At 43.2% G+C, this 14,289-nt stretch overlaps 1 protein-coding gene across 1 annotated transcript in view; it reads right to left on the bottom strand.

The window, feature by feature from the left end:
• The window catches only part of ndst3 (N-deacetylase/N-sulfotransferase (heparan glucosaminyl) 3), a 595,362-nt gene that overhangs the window by 484,427 nt on the left and 96,646 nt on the right, over positions 1-14,289 (bottom strand). The gene's annotated exons all lie outside the window — the stretch shown is intronic.

Here is a 14,289-nt window from a genome sequence, read left to right on the forward strand (position 1 = left end):
TTCAGTTCTCATCCACACAGCGATCAATCAATATCCACATGGTCATAGTGCTTGACATTTGACTGGTTGTGTTGACCCTGCAGTGCTGTAGTGGGCTGAGATCACCAAGTTCATCATTTTAGCTGTAGGCTAAGTATTGCAATGTTTTTGGAATAGATGTTATCCAATGTATAATGTTTACTTACAAGATAATGCACTATATATTTATTGAATTTTAAACTGATGCTGAAGACCAGAGAGAATGAGGGTTAGTGGCCCCCTATCCCTCCCCCAGGTCAGCCAGTCTTCCACAGGAGGTATCCATGCAGGCAGGAAGCACAAGGGCCAGTGACACCTTAGGTCCGTGGGTCCACGAGTTCAGAATCCCAAGTTTGGAGTTTGCGGTCCCATCATTAGTAAGCGCAGAGTTCAAGGGCTGGAGTTGGGACTGGGGTCTATACCAAAGATTGAAATATGATCGATCAGAAATCAAGACCCGATGGGCAAAGCCCAAGGTTTAAGACCACTGGGGAAGCTAGAGGCCCAATATGTGCTAGTCCAATGGAGGCTGGAAGCTCGGGATGCCTGTCCTGGGTTCTCTGTGTATGAGTGGGTGAGAGGAAGGATAGGGGCTTGTTTTGCTGTTGTTATTCTGTTGAAGATTGTGCACATGCTATGTTGGCATCAAAATGTGTAGCAACACTGGCAGGCTGTCCTGAGCATTGTGTTGGTTAACAGAACTGATGCATTCCACTGTATGGTTTGATATACATGTTAAAAAAAGTTATTCTGAATCATTGTTTAAAAAGCAGCAGGCCACTTGACACTGCTGTCCAACTGAATCACAATAAAAACACGCACAGATACAGAGGTAACAACCTATTCCACAATTGGATTACATGTTTAGCGTCTTCTTCTCGAAGGATCCCTGAATTAAAGCCCTACAACATACCAACAAAGAAGATTTGAATGCTGTGTAAAAGGAAAACCAACATTTAACTCAGCTTTAAGTGTTGTTGCTACCGATATCTGGGAAAAGAAGTTAACAGCTGATTTTAAGCACTAATTTTTTCCAACCTGGAGTTTTGCTGTCAAATGCAATTTTTTATCTATTTAAGATAATCAAACATTCTTTGCAGTTATTTTAAATAGATACATCAGTTTGCTTGTGTTGCAGAAAGGGCAAAGTTTGATACAGAACTTCAGATTACTAGCCGTTCAGACCTGTTATTAAGAATTAACCTACTGCACGTGAATACCACACACACACACACACACAGAACATTTCATCCCATTTAGTCAGTGCCAAACTATAATACATCAATCCCCACCTGGACTGCAACCCTTTACACTCCTTCCATTCATGTATTTATCCAAATTTCACCTAAATGTTGAAATCAAACCTGCATTTACCACTTCTGCAAGCAGTTCATCAAGCGCTATAACCACCCTGAGTGAAGATGTTCTCCCTTAAATAGTTCACCTTCCACCCTTAATCCATGACCTTGAGTCATGATCTTAATAATAATAACAATCACAGCACGGAAACAGGCCATCTTGGCCCTCCTAGTCCATGCCGAACCCTTAATCTCACCTAGTCCCACCTACCCGCATTCAGCCTATAACCGTCCACTCCTTTCCTGTCCATATACCTATCCAATTTTACCTTAAATGACACAACTGAACTGGCCTCTACTACTTCTACAGGAAGCTCATTCCACACAGCTATCACTCTTTGAGTAAGGAAATACCCCCTCGTGTTTCCCTTAAACTTCTGCCCCCTAACTCTCAAATCATGTCCTCTAGTTTGAATCTCCCCTACTCTCAATGGAAACAGCCTGTTCACGTCAACTCTATCTATCCCTCTCAAAATTTTAAATACCTCGATCAAATCCCCCCTCAGCCTTCTACGCTCCAATGAATAGAGACCTAACTTGTTCAACCTTTCTCTGTAACTTAATTGCTGAAACCCAGGTAACATCCTAGTAAATCGTCTCTGCACTCTCTCTAATTTATTGATATCTTTCCTATAATTCGGTGACCAGAACTGCACACAATATTCCAAATTTGGCCTTACCAATGCCTTGTACAACTTTAGCATTACATCCCAACTTCTGTACTCAATGCTTTGATTTATAAAGGCCAGCGTTCCAAAAGCCCTCTTCACCACCCTATCTACATGAGACTCCACTTTCAGGGAACTATGCACAGTTATTCCTAGATCTCTCTGTTCCTCTGCATTTCTCAATGCCCTACCATTTACTCTGTATGTTCTATTTGGATTATTCCTGCCAAAATGTAGAACCTCACACTTCTCAGCATTAAACTCCATCTGCCAACGTTCAGCCCATTCTTCTAACCGGCATAAATCTCCCTGCAAGCTTTGAAAATCCACCTCATTATCCACAACACCTCCTACCTTAGTATCATCGGCATACTTACTAATCCAATTTACCACCCCATCATCCAGATCATTTATGTATATTACAAACAACATTGGGCCCAAAACAGATCCCTGAGGCACCCCGCTAGTCACCGGCCTCCATCCCGATAAACAATTATCCACCACTACTCTCTGGCATCTCCCATCTAGCCACTGTTGAATCCATTTTATTACTCCAGCATTAATACCTAACGACTGAACCTTCTTAACTAACCTTCCATGTGGAACTTTGTCAAAGGCTTTGCTGAAGTCCATATAGACTACATCCACTGCCTTACCCTCGTCAACATTCCTCGTAACTTCTTCAAAAAATTCAATAAGGTTTGTCAAACATGACCTTCCACGCACAAATCCATGCTGGCTACTTCTAATCAGATCCCGTCTATCCAGATAATTATAAATACTATCTCTAAGAATACTTTCCATTAATTTACCCACCACTGATGTCAAACTGATAGGTCTATAATTGCTAGGCTTCCTTCTAGAACCCTTTTTAAACAATGGAACCACATGAGCAATACGCCAATCCTCCGGCACAATTCCCGTTTCTAATGACATATTAAAGATCTCGGTCAGAGCTCCTGCTATTTCTACACAAACTTCCCTCAAGGTCCTGGGGAATATCCTGTCAGGACCCGGAGATTTATCCACTTTTAAATTTCTTAAAAGCGCCAGTACCTCCACCTCTTTAATTGTCATAGGTTCCATAACTTCCTTACTTGTTTCCCACACCTTAGACAATTCAATATCCTTCTCCTTAGTGAATACCGAAGAGAAGAAATCATTTAAAATCTCTCCCATCTCCTTCGGTTCCACACATAGCTGACCACTCTGATTCTCTAAGGGGCCAATTTTATCCCTCACTATCCTCTTGCTTTTAATATAACTGTAGAAACCTTTCGGATTTACTTTCACCTTATTTGCCAAACCAACCTCGTATCTTCTTTTAGCTTTTCTAATCTCTTTCTTAAGATCCTTTTACATTCTTTATATTCCTCGAGCAATTCCTTTACTCCATGCTGCCTATATCTATTGTAGACATCCCTCTTTTTCTGAACCAAATTTCTAATATCCCTTGAAAACCATGGTGCTCTCAAACCTTTCTTTCCTTTCACCCTAACAGGAACATAAAGATTCTGTACCCTCATAATTTCACCCTTAAATGACCTCCATTTCTCTATTACATCCTTCCCATAAAACAACTTGACCCAATCCACTCTCTCTAAATCCCTTCTCATCCCCTCAAAGTTAGCCTTTCTCCAATCAAAAATCTCAACTCTAGGTCCAGTCCTGTCCTTCTCCATAATTATATTGAAGCTAATGCTATTGTGATCACTGGACCCGAAGTGCTCCCCAACACATACATCTATCAGCTGACCTATCGCATTCCCTAACAGGAGATCCAACACTGCCCCATCTCTAGTCGGTACTTCTATGTATTGTTGCAAAAAACTACCCTGCACACATTTCACAAACTCTAAACCATCCAGCCCTTTTACAGAATGAGCTTCCCAGTCTATGTGTGGAAAATTAAAATCTCCCACAATCACCACCTTGTGTTTACTACAAATATCTGCTATCTCCTTACACATTTGCTCTTCCAACTCACGCTCCCCATTAGGTGGCCTATAATACACTCCTATCAGTGTTACTACACCTTTCCCATTCCTCAATTCCACCCAAATAGCCTCCCTAGAGGAGCTCTCTAATCTATCCTTCCAAAGCACCGCCATAAGATTTTCTCGGACAAGCAATGCAACACCTCCTCCTCTGGCCCCTCCTACTCTATCACACCTGAAGCAACTAAATCCAGGAATATTTAGTTGCCAATCACACGCTTCCTGCAACCATGTTTCACTAATAGCTACAACATCATAATTCCAGGTATCAATCCACGCTTTAAGCTCATCCACCTTTCTTACAATGCTCCTAGCATTAAAATAGATACATTTAAGATTCTCTCCATCTCCTCCTCTCTTTCCATCCCTAACAATGCATTCAAATTTATTATCCTTTTCTTTCTTCTCCCCTACATCTTCGGGCTGAGCGCATCCCTTCTCCATCACCTGCCTTTCCTCCCTCACACACTGTCTATTTACTTGCTCCACTGGTGAACTAACCTCCTCTCCCATTGTCTCCTCAAATAGTCTCCCGCCCCCCCATCTTACTAGTTTAAAGTCCGCCCTGTAGCCCTAGCAAACCTCCCCGCTAGGATATTGGTCCCCCCACGATTCAAGTGTAACCTGTCCTTCTTGAACAGGTCACTCCTGCCCCAGAAGAGGACTCAATGATCCAGAAACTTGAATCCCTGCCCCCTGCTCCAATCCCACAGCCACGCATTCATCCTCCACCTAATTCTATTCCTACTCTCACTGTCGCGTGGCACAGGCAGTAATCCCGAGAGTACTACCTTTGCGGTCCTTCTTCTTAACTGCCTTCCTAACTCCCTATACTCTCGTTTCAGGACCACTTCCCCTTTCCTTCCTATGTCATTGGTACCTACATGTACCACGACCTCTGGCTCTTCACCCTCCCACTTCAGGATATCTTGGACGTGATCAGAAACGTCCCGAACCCTGGCACCAGGGAGGAAAATTACCATCCGGGACTCCCGGTCACCTCCACAGAAACGCCTGTCTGAGCCCCTGACTATTGAGTCCCCTATTACTATGGACCTCTTTCTTCTATCCCTACCCTTCTGAGCTACCGGGCCGTCCTCTGTGCCGGAGGCTCGGCCACTGTCACTTCCACCAGGTAGGCTGTCCCCCCCAACAGTACTCAAACATGAGTACTTATTGTCAAGGGGTACAGCCACTGGGGTACTCTCTAGTACCTGCCTCTTCCCCTTCCTGACTGTAACCCACCTATCTGCTTCCTGTGGTCCCGGAGTGACCACCTGCCTGTAACTCCTCTCTATCACCTCCTCACTCTCCCTGACCAGGCGAAGGTCATCGAGCTGCAGCTCCAGTTCCCTAACTCGGTCCCTCAGGAGCTGCAGTTCGGCGCACCTGGCGCAGATGTGGACGTCCGGGAGGCTCGGAGACTCCAGGATCTCCCACATCCGACACCGAGAACAACAAGCTGCCCTCACACTCATACCTCCCAAATAACTGAAAATACAAAAACTAAAAGATAAGCCTACTGTGCCCTCTTCCGCCTAAGCCCTCTGACCCCAAGCCCTACACTCTGCGCCCGGCTCACTCCGCTGCCCGCTTCTTAAGGCGGCATTCTTTATATATCTTCCCTCCTTCCCGGGCCTCCTTCACGCGCCTGTGCAGTCCCGCCTCTCAGAACTCCGATCTGAGAAGCAATTGGACAATTTGAAAATGGCTGCCGCCGCACTTCCTCTCAAGCCTCGCTGTCCTCTTCCAAAAGAACCCAACCTTACCCAACCTCAGTGGATCATCCTATAATCAGGATCAAAGTATGTTTTTTTTTCTCTTTCTCTCTCTCTCTCTGTCTCTTTCTCTCTATATATATATACCCCACATAATCTTGTCTACCTCTATCAAATCTTCCCAATTCTCCTATGATCAAGGGAACAAAGTCTTAATGTTTTCCAACATTTCCCAGTAATTCAGGTCCTCAAGTCCCAGCAATATCCTTGTAAAATTTTCTCAGCACTCTTTGTGTCTCAAGTCTCTTTGAATCTTATTGATATCTTTCCTATTACTAAATGACCAGAACTGCATACAATCCTCCAAATCTGACTTTACCAACTTCTTATACAACTTCAACATAACATCCCAATTCCTGTACTCAGTACTTTGATATATGAAGGCCAATGCGCTAAAAGCTTTCTTTACGACCCCTATCTACCTGTGATAACACTTTCAAGGAATTCAAAATGTTCTCTTTATGAATAAAGAAGTATCATAATCTTGATTCAGTTTCTTTAAGGCAATCGTCCTGATACTTAGTATGCTAGAAAGCCAAGTGGTGTGTAAAAGCTCTTCACTCAGACAAATATCTTGGGTCACTTTCATGTGCATCCTCCTATATTATCATATATTCCTGAATGCATTTATGAAACAAGGCTAATTGAAGTAGAATTATGGAAAACTGCTGTTGTGAAGCCTTCAGTACTGTTAGTATAATCGATTTAAATTGATTCAAAGCTACGAGCAGATTGAGACAGATTAAACCAGTGACATAAGTTTGAGTTATTGTGCCTCCAAGCTATATAATATCTTAAAATTAATCTGATCTGCAACAAATCCACCCAAATTGATCAAATTCTGGACAAAATTCTCTGTTATCTGACCTTGAACCTCAATCTTACTAAACAAGGATATTGTACAAATTCTCACAGAGATGCTACTGTATGTCTTGAAAGTCAACAATATACTTGGTTGTGAATTTCAAAAGCAGCTTTTCTTGGTAATTTCACCTTGATATGTTCACTGACAATAAAGCATTCTAAGAAATTATAAGTTTCCCACAAAGATTTTCTTCTGGGTTATTTACTCTTTGAAGTCAGTTATAGAGGACACCAGACAGATCTTTTTTGAAGAATCAGATATCTTTGATATTGCATCCTGTTGAAATAATTCCATTTTTCTGTGTTTTGTTTGTGAATCACTTCTCTTCCCCATATGTTTAGGGAAATTAGGACTTATGTGAAACGATGGTTAATTTAATCACAAGGAATCTCAATAATTAAAAATATCCTGAATTTATCAGGGTGAAACAAATTTTATAAATTCTGAAAGTCTGAAGTAGAAATTTAAACTGCTGTAGATATACAGCTAGTGAGAGCAACAGTCAAAGGACAGAGTAGCAATTCAAGTTGAGGGACATTACTAAGCAAAGGTATTATCTTGCAAGATCACATCTGATTTGTTCATTCAATATTTTCCCTTAAGTTGTTTTAATTTTCTAGTATTTTGTCTGCTTGCTTCTGACCTGTGCCTGCATTACATATGGAATGGCTTTAGTTGTAGTTCTAGAGCCGATACAGAGAAACATAGGATTAGGAATAAATCAGATAGCTGTTTGTACTTGTTCCACCACTCAATGTGACCATTGTTTATCTCAGAGCTAACGCAGTATCCCCATCTCTTACCTGTTGGTTAAAACTGACAAGATCTTTTGCGTCAACTGTCACTTACTTGCACAAGTGAATGTGAACCACTACCACATTTTGCATTTGTTTTCTAATTTAATTCTGGAAAAGCCTGCATGTAATTTTTAGATAAGGTCTCTACCTGAGTGTCCCTAGCCAGATGAGATAGTTTCCGACCACCCATCCTATCAGTTCTCCTGGTGGGGGGGGGGGGGGGGGTGTGAGGGAGGGAGAGGGAGAGAGAGAGAGAGAGTTCTGCACAGTATATGTTTCAATCAATTCCATTGACAATGGAAAAGCCATTGTGAATTTGGGGAGGTTCAAACAAGAGGACATGAGTTGAGAGTTAGGGGGCAAAAGTTTAAGGGTAACACGAGGAGGAATTTCTTTAATCAGAGAGTGGTAGCTGTGTGGAACGAGCTTCCAGTAGAAGTGGTAGAGGCAGGTTCGGTATTGTCATTTAAAGTAAAATTGGATAGGCATATAGACAGGAGAGGAATGGAGGGTTATGGGCTGAGTGCGGGCCAGTGGGACTAGGTGAGAGTAAGCGTTCGGCACGGACTAGAAGGGCCGAGATGGCCTCTTTCCGTGCTGTAATTGTTATATGGTTATATTTGGGTGGTACTTCTGATGATCTGGGGCCCTACAAAAAAAAAATCTGTAGCCTTTATGCCAAAAGAACCCTCTGGTCTATCCACCCAGCTTCTAGTTTGTAACTCAAACAATTTCCAACACACCACCACCCTACAACTTGTAACACTGAATCAACAATCTAATTACTACAGAGGAAATTAGAGTTTAGAGTTAGTTGGTTTATTAATAGTAAACATGAAGTCATCACATTTAAGTGATACTATTCTCACCACTTTTGTAATTTTTAGTCATGAAATCAGCAGTAAAACTCTGTATACGGCACATCTTCAATTTTCCACGTTGTAAAACTAATTTATGGTTTTCATCAACAGAAATCTGGTGTGAACTTGTATGCTTCCAAGCAGTAGCTTTATCTTTCACTACATTTACATCTTAAAATATTTTTCCTATACAAAAAGAAATATTAACTGGCATAAAGTTTGGACATGAACACATACTATGATCAAAACACTCACAGGAATTCTATCCCCACTTCTTTCTGAAAACTGCAAACCAAGACTTCAAAGTTTTTTGTAATTTAGCAGTGAGATTTAACCTTAGAATAGCTTTTAAGTGGAGGTAGGTAGCCGCCACAGGATTACTCCCATTGGAATATATACCTGCTACTCCTGATTCATTTTTATTTTTAGCATTCCAGTCCAAACATATTAACACTACTGGAAAGATTTTGTGGTTGCTTATCTGCAATCTTGTCCCTACAGAGAAAACAACCTTTCCTAGATAGATTAGTATTTAAATTCGATAGCTTGCTTACAAGCTTTCTGTTGGTGGTATTTGTAATGCTTTCCATCTATTGGAAGTCCATGTTTGTGATGACTCCCTAAGATTTTAATTCTTTCTCTTACCACTGAGTGCTTGAACTACCACATTAATAAAGATAAAGAAATAAAGAAAGGGCTACCGATACAAGTAACCCTGTGTTATGTAAATGTTCTCTACATAACTCTGAAAGCTGTCCATAAGCCAATTTCTCTCCAAGTCAGAAGCATCTGTTTTCTATATTTTAACCTTTGTTTAATTACTCTATACAATGTTCTTGCAATTTATCTTTCAAAACCATGCAGACCAACCATTCCTCTGAGCAGAAAATTTTTTACAAGGCCTGTAAACTGCACGACACATTAAACAGTGGCAGCATTCTAGGGATCTGTGATTTATTAACAATGAACTACTAACTTCCATTCTGTGATTACTGTTACAATTTGCAACAGTATTGTAATTTGAAACACTGACAATGAAATACATTGAAGCTCTAAAATGTTTCAAAGTAATGGTTATGGTCTGTTTCCTATTAGAACAGTTATGGATTATATTCATTAATGCATAATTAATAATGGTATTACACAATTATATATAAATTTAAAATTATTTTAGTGCTATTTAAAAACTGTATTAATATTATATAAAATAAAATTCCAGCTATGTGGCAACAAAGATCCCATGCATGGGAGCATTCCAATTTCTGCATGGCCACACACCCCCGCAGCTTAGAGAGAACAGTAGTTCTATAAACACCTGCTATGTTTCTTTTATTTCAATGAATAATCATTCTAACACTACTCATAGTTAGAATATTTATGCCACATCTAGTAATTAATAAATAGCATGAAATATTTTATTACTGGTTTGAAGAATGTGTGAACTTGGGTAACATCAAATTTATGTAAGTCGTGCCATTTACAACCCAGGGAAACCCTGTATACAGTGTATTTCATGACACCAGAACTTTACGACCAATGGAGTATGAGTTGTTATCATTGCTCCAATGAGGGACACAGGACAGTTGATACAGCATGTACATAGCAGGCTCCGAAAGCATTATACCAATTAGTGGCAGAGGTAGGTCACTTAGCCCTGAGAGCTTGCTGCATCATTTAATAAGATTATAGCAGATCTAACTGCAAATCGAACTCCACATTCCTGTCTATCTGTGGTAACCTCAGACTCCCTTGCTTATCAAGTGTCTACTTCCCTTGACCTGAAAAATATTCCAACAGTCTGCTTGCATATACTTTGAGGAAGAGAGTTCCAAAAATCTGTAGGCTTCAGAAAGATTACAAAAAACTTCACCTCTACCTCAAATGGTTGACACTTTGAAGTTCAATTATTATTAAACCATATTTGAATACAGCCAAACAAAACAATATTCCTCTGGGGCCAAGGTGCACAATGCATTACACAAGGTGCACACAGCACATAGCAGAAAACAGAAACATATGGTTATGATTTCCGAAAAATATACAGTCACGAAGTAAAGAAGTAATATAGCCCAAGCCCTTGCATGGCATGATTGACATGGCATGGTAAGGTATCCCGGTCCAGTTTTTTCTTCCACAAAACACTAGAGGGCAGCACTGAGCAAATACTGGAGAGCAGTAATGACAGGAGGGGCCAGCCCCCAACCCAGAGCAGATCCACACTGCCTCAGAGTCTCCAGTCCTAGACATCTGCCACAGGCAACACCACGGCCAAAGCCCAGTCTTCATCACAACCAAGGCATCGTAACTGCCCTGCTTTTGGTCTCGCCAGTGAACCAGATTTGCAATGTTCTATGTTACCAATCTCCAACAGGGTCTTGCAACAACAATGGAAACTCTCAATTCAATCGCTCACAATGCACACTGTCTAACAAGTCCAAGCAACAGCACAACAATGGTACGCAATAAATCCAGCTCCAAAATCTTAAAACTGTGATCAAAGAAACGAATTCAAAGGAGAGATGACAATTACAGATAATGTTTCTGATCAAGAAGTAAGTTCTGACCATAAGTCATGGATAACTTCTGTTCACTTTCAAGAATTTGCCATCAAATCCTTTAATGTCTACAAGTGAGTGCACACTCAGGTTTGGGTTAATGCAGAGGGTACACAGCATACAGCCCCTGAGCCACATCATTTCTCCCTGGCCCACCCTCAATCAACACAGCTAAGGTTACAAGGACCATGTAGACCAGTATCCATTTTGAAGTGGATTTGTTATAGTCAGAATCCAGTAGCAGTCTTTTGTACATTTGGTCACTCTGTCAATTAATGTAAACCTACTGGACAAGGTCACAAAAGTACAGCTGTAACAAAAATAGAAAGTTCTAGAAACAATCAGTATGTCAGAGAGCATGTGAAGAAAGAAACAGAACTATTGTTTTGCATCATTGGCATAACATTGCAAGGGTCCTCCACCCGTTCTCCCCATGGATGCTGCCTGACTTGTGGAGATTTTCTAGCTTGTCCTGTTTTATTTTGGGTTTCTAGCATTCACAGATTCTGCTTGCCTGTAGTACGATAGAGTAAAGGTTTGAAAGTAACAGATATGAAAAAATAAATATTAGAAACAGAAACTCTATATTTTCAAACTGTTTGTTTAGAACAAGTGTTCCCAATCTGTTTTCTGCCATAGTCCCATATCATTTACCAAGGGGTTCACAGATCCCAGACTGGGAACCTCTGGTTTAAATTATGAGGATTTCTTTGTCATCAAATGATTTGACAAAAGAGAACAATTAAATAAAATCAAACAAATTAATGTTGAGTGATTTTGCTAGGTATGTTTGTGAACTAAAGTACTTTTTCTTGAACCTTCATTTAGGCATTCACCTACTGGAAAGTTAGAATCAGAGTTTGAATTAACATAGATATGTTTCAGAAAATAAAAAGAAAAAGAGATTCTGCAGATGCTGGAAATCTTGAGCAACACACACACAAAATGCGGGAAGAACTCAGCAAGTCAGGCAGCATCTATGGAGGAAAATAAACAGTCAACATTTTGGTCTCTATCAGGGCTGGAAAGGAAGGGAGACGAACCCGGAATAAGAAAGGAGAGGAAGGAGTACAAAAGCTCACAGGTGATCGGAGACATCAGGTGAGGGGCAAGGTGGGTGGATAGGTGAAGGGGGATGAAATAAAAAGGTGTGGGGAGAAGTGGAAGAGGTGAAAGGCTGAAGGAAAATGGATGAAAGAGAATGAGGAGGGAATCCAGAGGGATGTGATGGATGTGTTAGGAGAGGCACAGGGGTGAGAGGGGAATCAGAATGGGGAATTGAAAAACAGAGGAGATTTGCAGGAGAAATTACCAGAAACTAGAGAAATTGATGTTCTTGCCTATGTAGGTTGGAGGCTACACAGATGGAATGAGGTATTGTAGTGAAGTACTGCATACAGAGCTAGAGATGACACGCAGTCGGTAAGTCGTTTCGAGACTAGTTTATTCAAACTTCGTGGCGCTGGCATTTAATCCCGAGCGCCTGCCCCCAATGTCCACAGTCTGGATCAGCCTGTTTGGGAGGTCTGCCTCTGCGCCATGCTCCCTGAAACTCGACCGGCTGTGCCAAGTCCACATGGGCTGGTTTGAGTCGGTCCACCGTGAAAACTTTCTCTTTCCCCCGAATGTCCAGAACATACATGGACCCGTTGTTGTTGATCACCTTGAACGGTCCCTCGTACGGCCGCTGTAGCGGTGCCTGGTGTCCGCCCCTTCATACAAACACAAACTTACAGTCCTACAGGTCTTTGGGTTCATGGGTCAGGGTCCGTCTGTGCTGTGAAGTGGGTATGGGGGCCAGGTTGCCGAGCCTCTCGCGTAGTCTGTCCAGGACTGCTGCGGGTTCTTCCTCTTGCCCCCTTGGGGCTGGTATGAACTCTCATAGGATGGCCAAGGGTGTGCTGTACACCAACTCAGCTGACGAGGCATGCAGATCCCCTTTGGGCACTGTGCGAATTCCAAGCAGGACCCAGGGAAGCTTCTCCACCCAGATAGGTCCTCTCAGGCGGGCCATGAGAGCCGACTTCAAGTGACGGTGGAAATGTTCCACTAGTCAGTTTGACTGTGGGTGGTAGGCAGTAGTGTGGTGTAGCTGCATTCCCAACAGGCTGGCGGTGAACTGGGCACCTCTGTCGGAGGTAATGTGGGCCGGTACCCCGAAGCATGCTACCCAGGTTGCAATCAGTGCACGGGCGCAGGAATCAGCAGATGTGTCGGTGAGCAGGACCGTCTCTGGCCACCCCGTGAACCGGTCTACCATAGTTAGGAGGAACCGCGCTCCTCAGGACACTGGTAGGGGGCCCACGATATCCACATGAATGTGGTCGAACCTCCGGTGGGTGGGTTCGAACTGCTGCGGCGGGGCTTTAGTGTGCCGCTGCACCTTGACTGTTTGGCACTGCGCGCACGTTCTGGCCCATTCACTGACCTGCTTGCGAAGTCCATGCCACGCAAACTTGCTGGAGACCAGCCAGACGGTTGTCCTGATAGATGGGTGTGCCAAACCGTGTATGGAGTTGAAAACTCGATGCCTCCAGGCTGCCAGGATGATGGGGCGAGGTTGGCCGGTAGCCACGTCGCACAGGAGGGTCCTATCACTTGGGCCTACGAGAAAGTCCTGCAGCTGCAAACCCGAGACTGCGGTCCTGTAGCTGGACATCTCGTCATCTGCCTGCTGCGCCTCCGCCAGTGCTGCATAGTCCACCCCCAGGGACAGGGCCTGGATAGCTGGTCTGGAGAGTGCGTCCGCCACGACGTTGTCCTTTCCCGAGACATGCTGGATGTCCGTCCTGTACTCTGAGATGTAGGACAGATGTCGCTGCTGGCGAGCCGACCAGGGATCGGACACCTTCATGAACACGAAGGTCAACGGTTTGTGGTCTGTGCACGCAGTGAACGGCCTGCCTTCTAAGAAGTACCTGAAATGCTGGATTGCCAGATACAGTGCCAACAGTTCCTGTTCGAAGGCACTGTGCTTGAGTTCGGGTGATCGTAGGTGCTTGCTGAAGAACGCCAGGGGTTGCCAGCACCCCTCGATGAGCTGGTCCAGCACCTCACCGACTGCTGTGTCGGATGCGTCCACCGTGAGTGCGGTGGGAACGTCCATTCTGGGGTGCACCAGCATCGCGGCATCTGCCAAGGCTTCCTTGGCTTTAACGAAAGCGGCCGCGGCCTCCTCGACCCAAGAAATGTCCTTGCCTTTACCCGACATCAGGGTGTACAAAGGGTACATGATACAGGTTGCTGAGGGGAGGAAACGGAGGTAGAAGTTCACCATACCAACGAACTCCTGCAGGCCTTTGACCGTGTTGGGCCGGGCAAAGTGGCAGATCGCGTCTACCTTGGCGGGCACAGGTGTTGCCCCATCTTTGGTAATCCTGTGGCCCAGGAAGT

The sequence above is a fragment of the Hypanus sabinus genome, chromosome 14 (assembly GCF_030144855.1).
Source record: "Hypanus sabinus isolate sHypSab1 chromosome 14, sHypSab1.hap1, whole genome shotgun sequence".
Taxonomy (NCBI): Eukaryota; Metazoa; Chordata; class Chondrichthyes; order Myliobatiformes; family Dasyatidae; genus Hypanus; species Hypanus sabinus.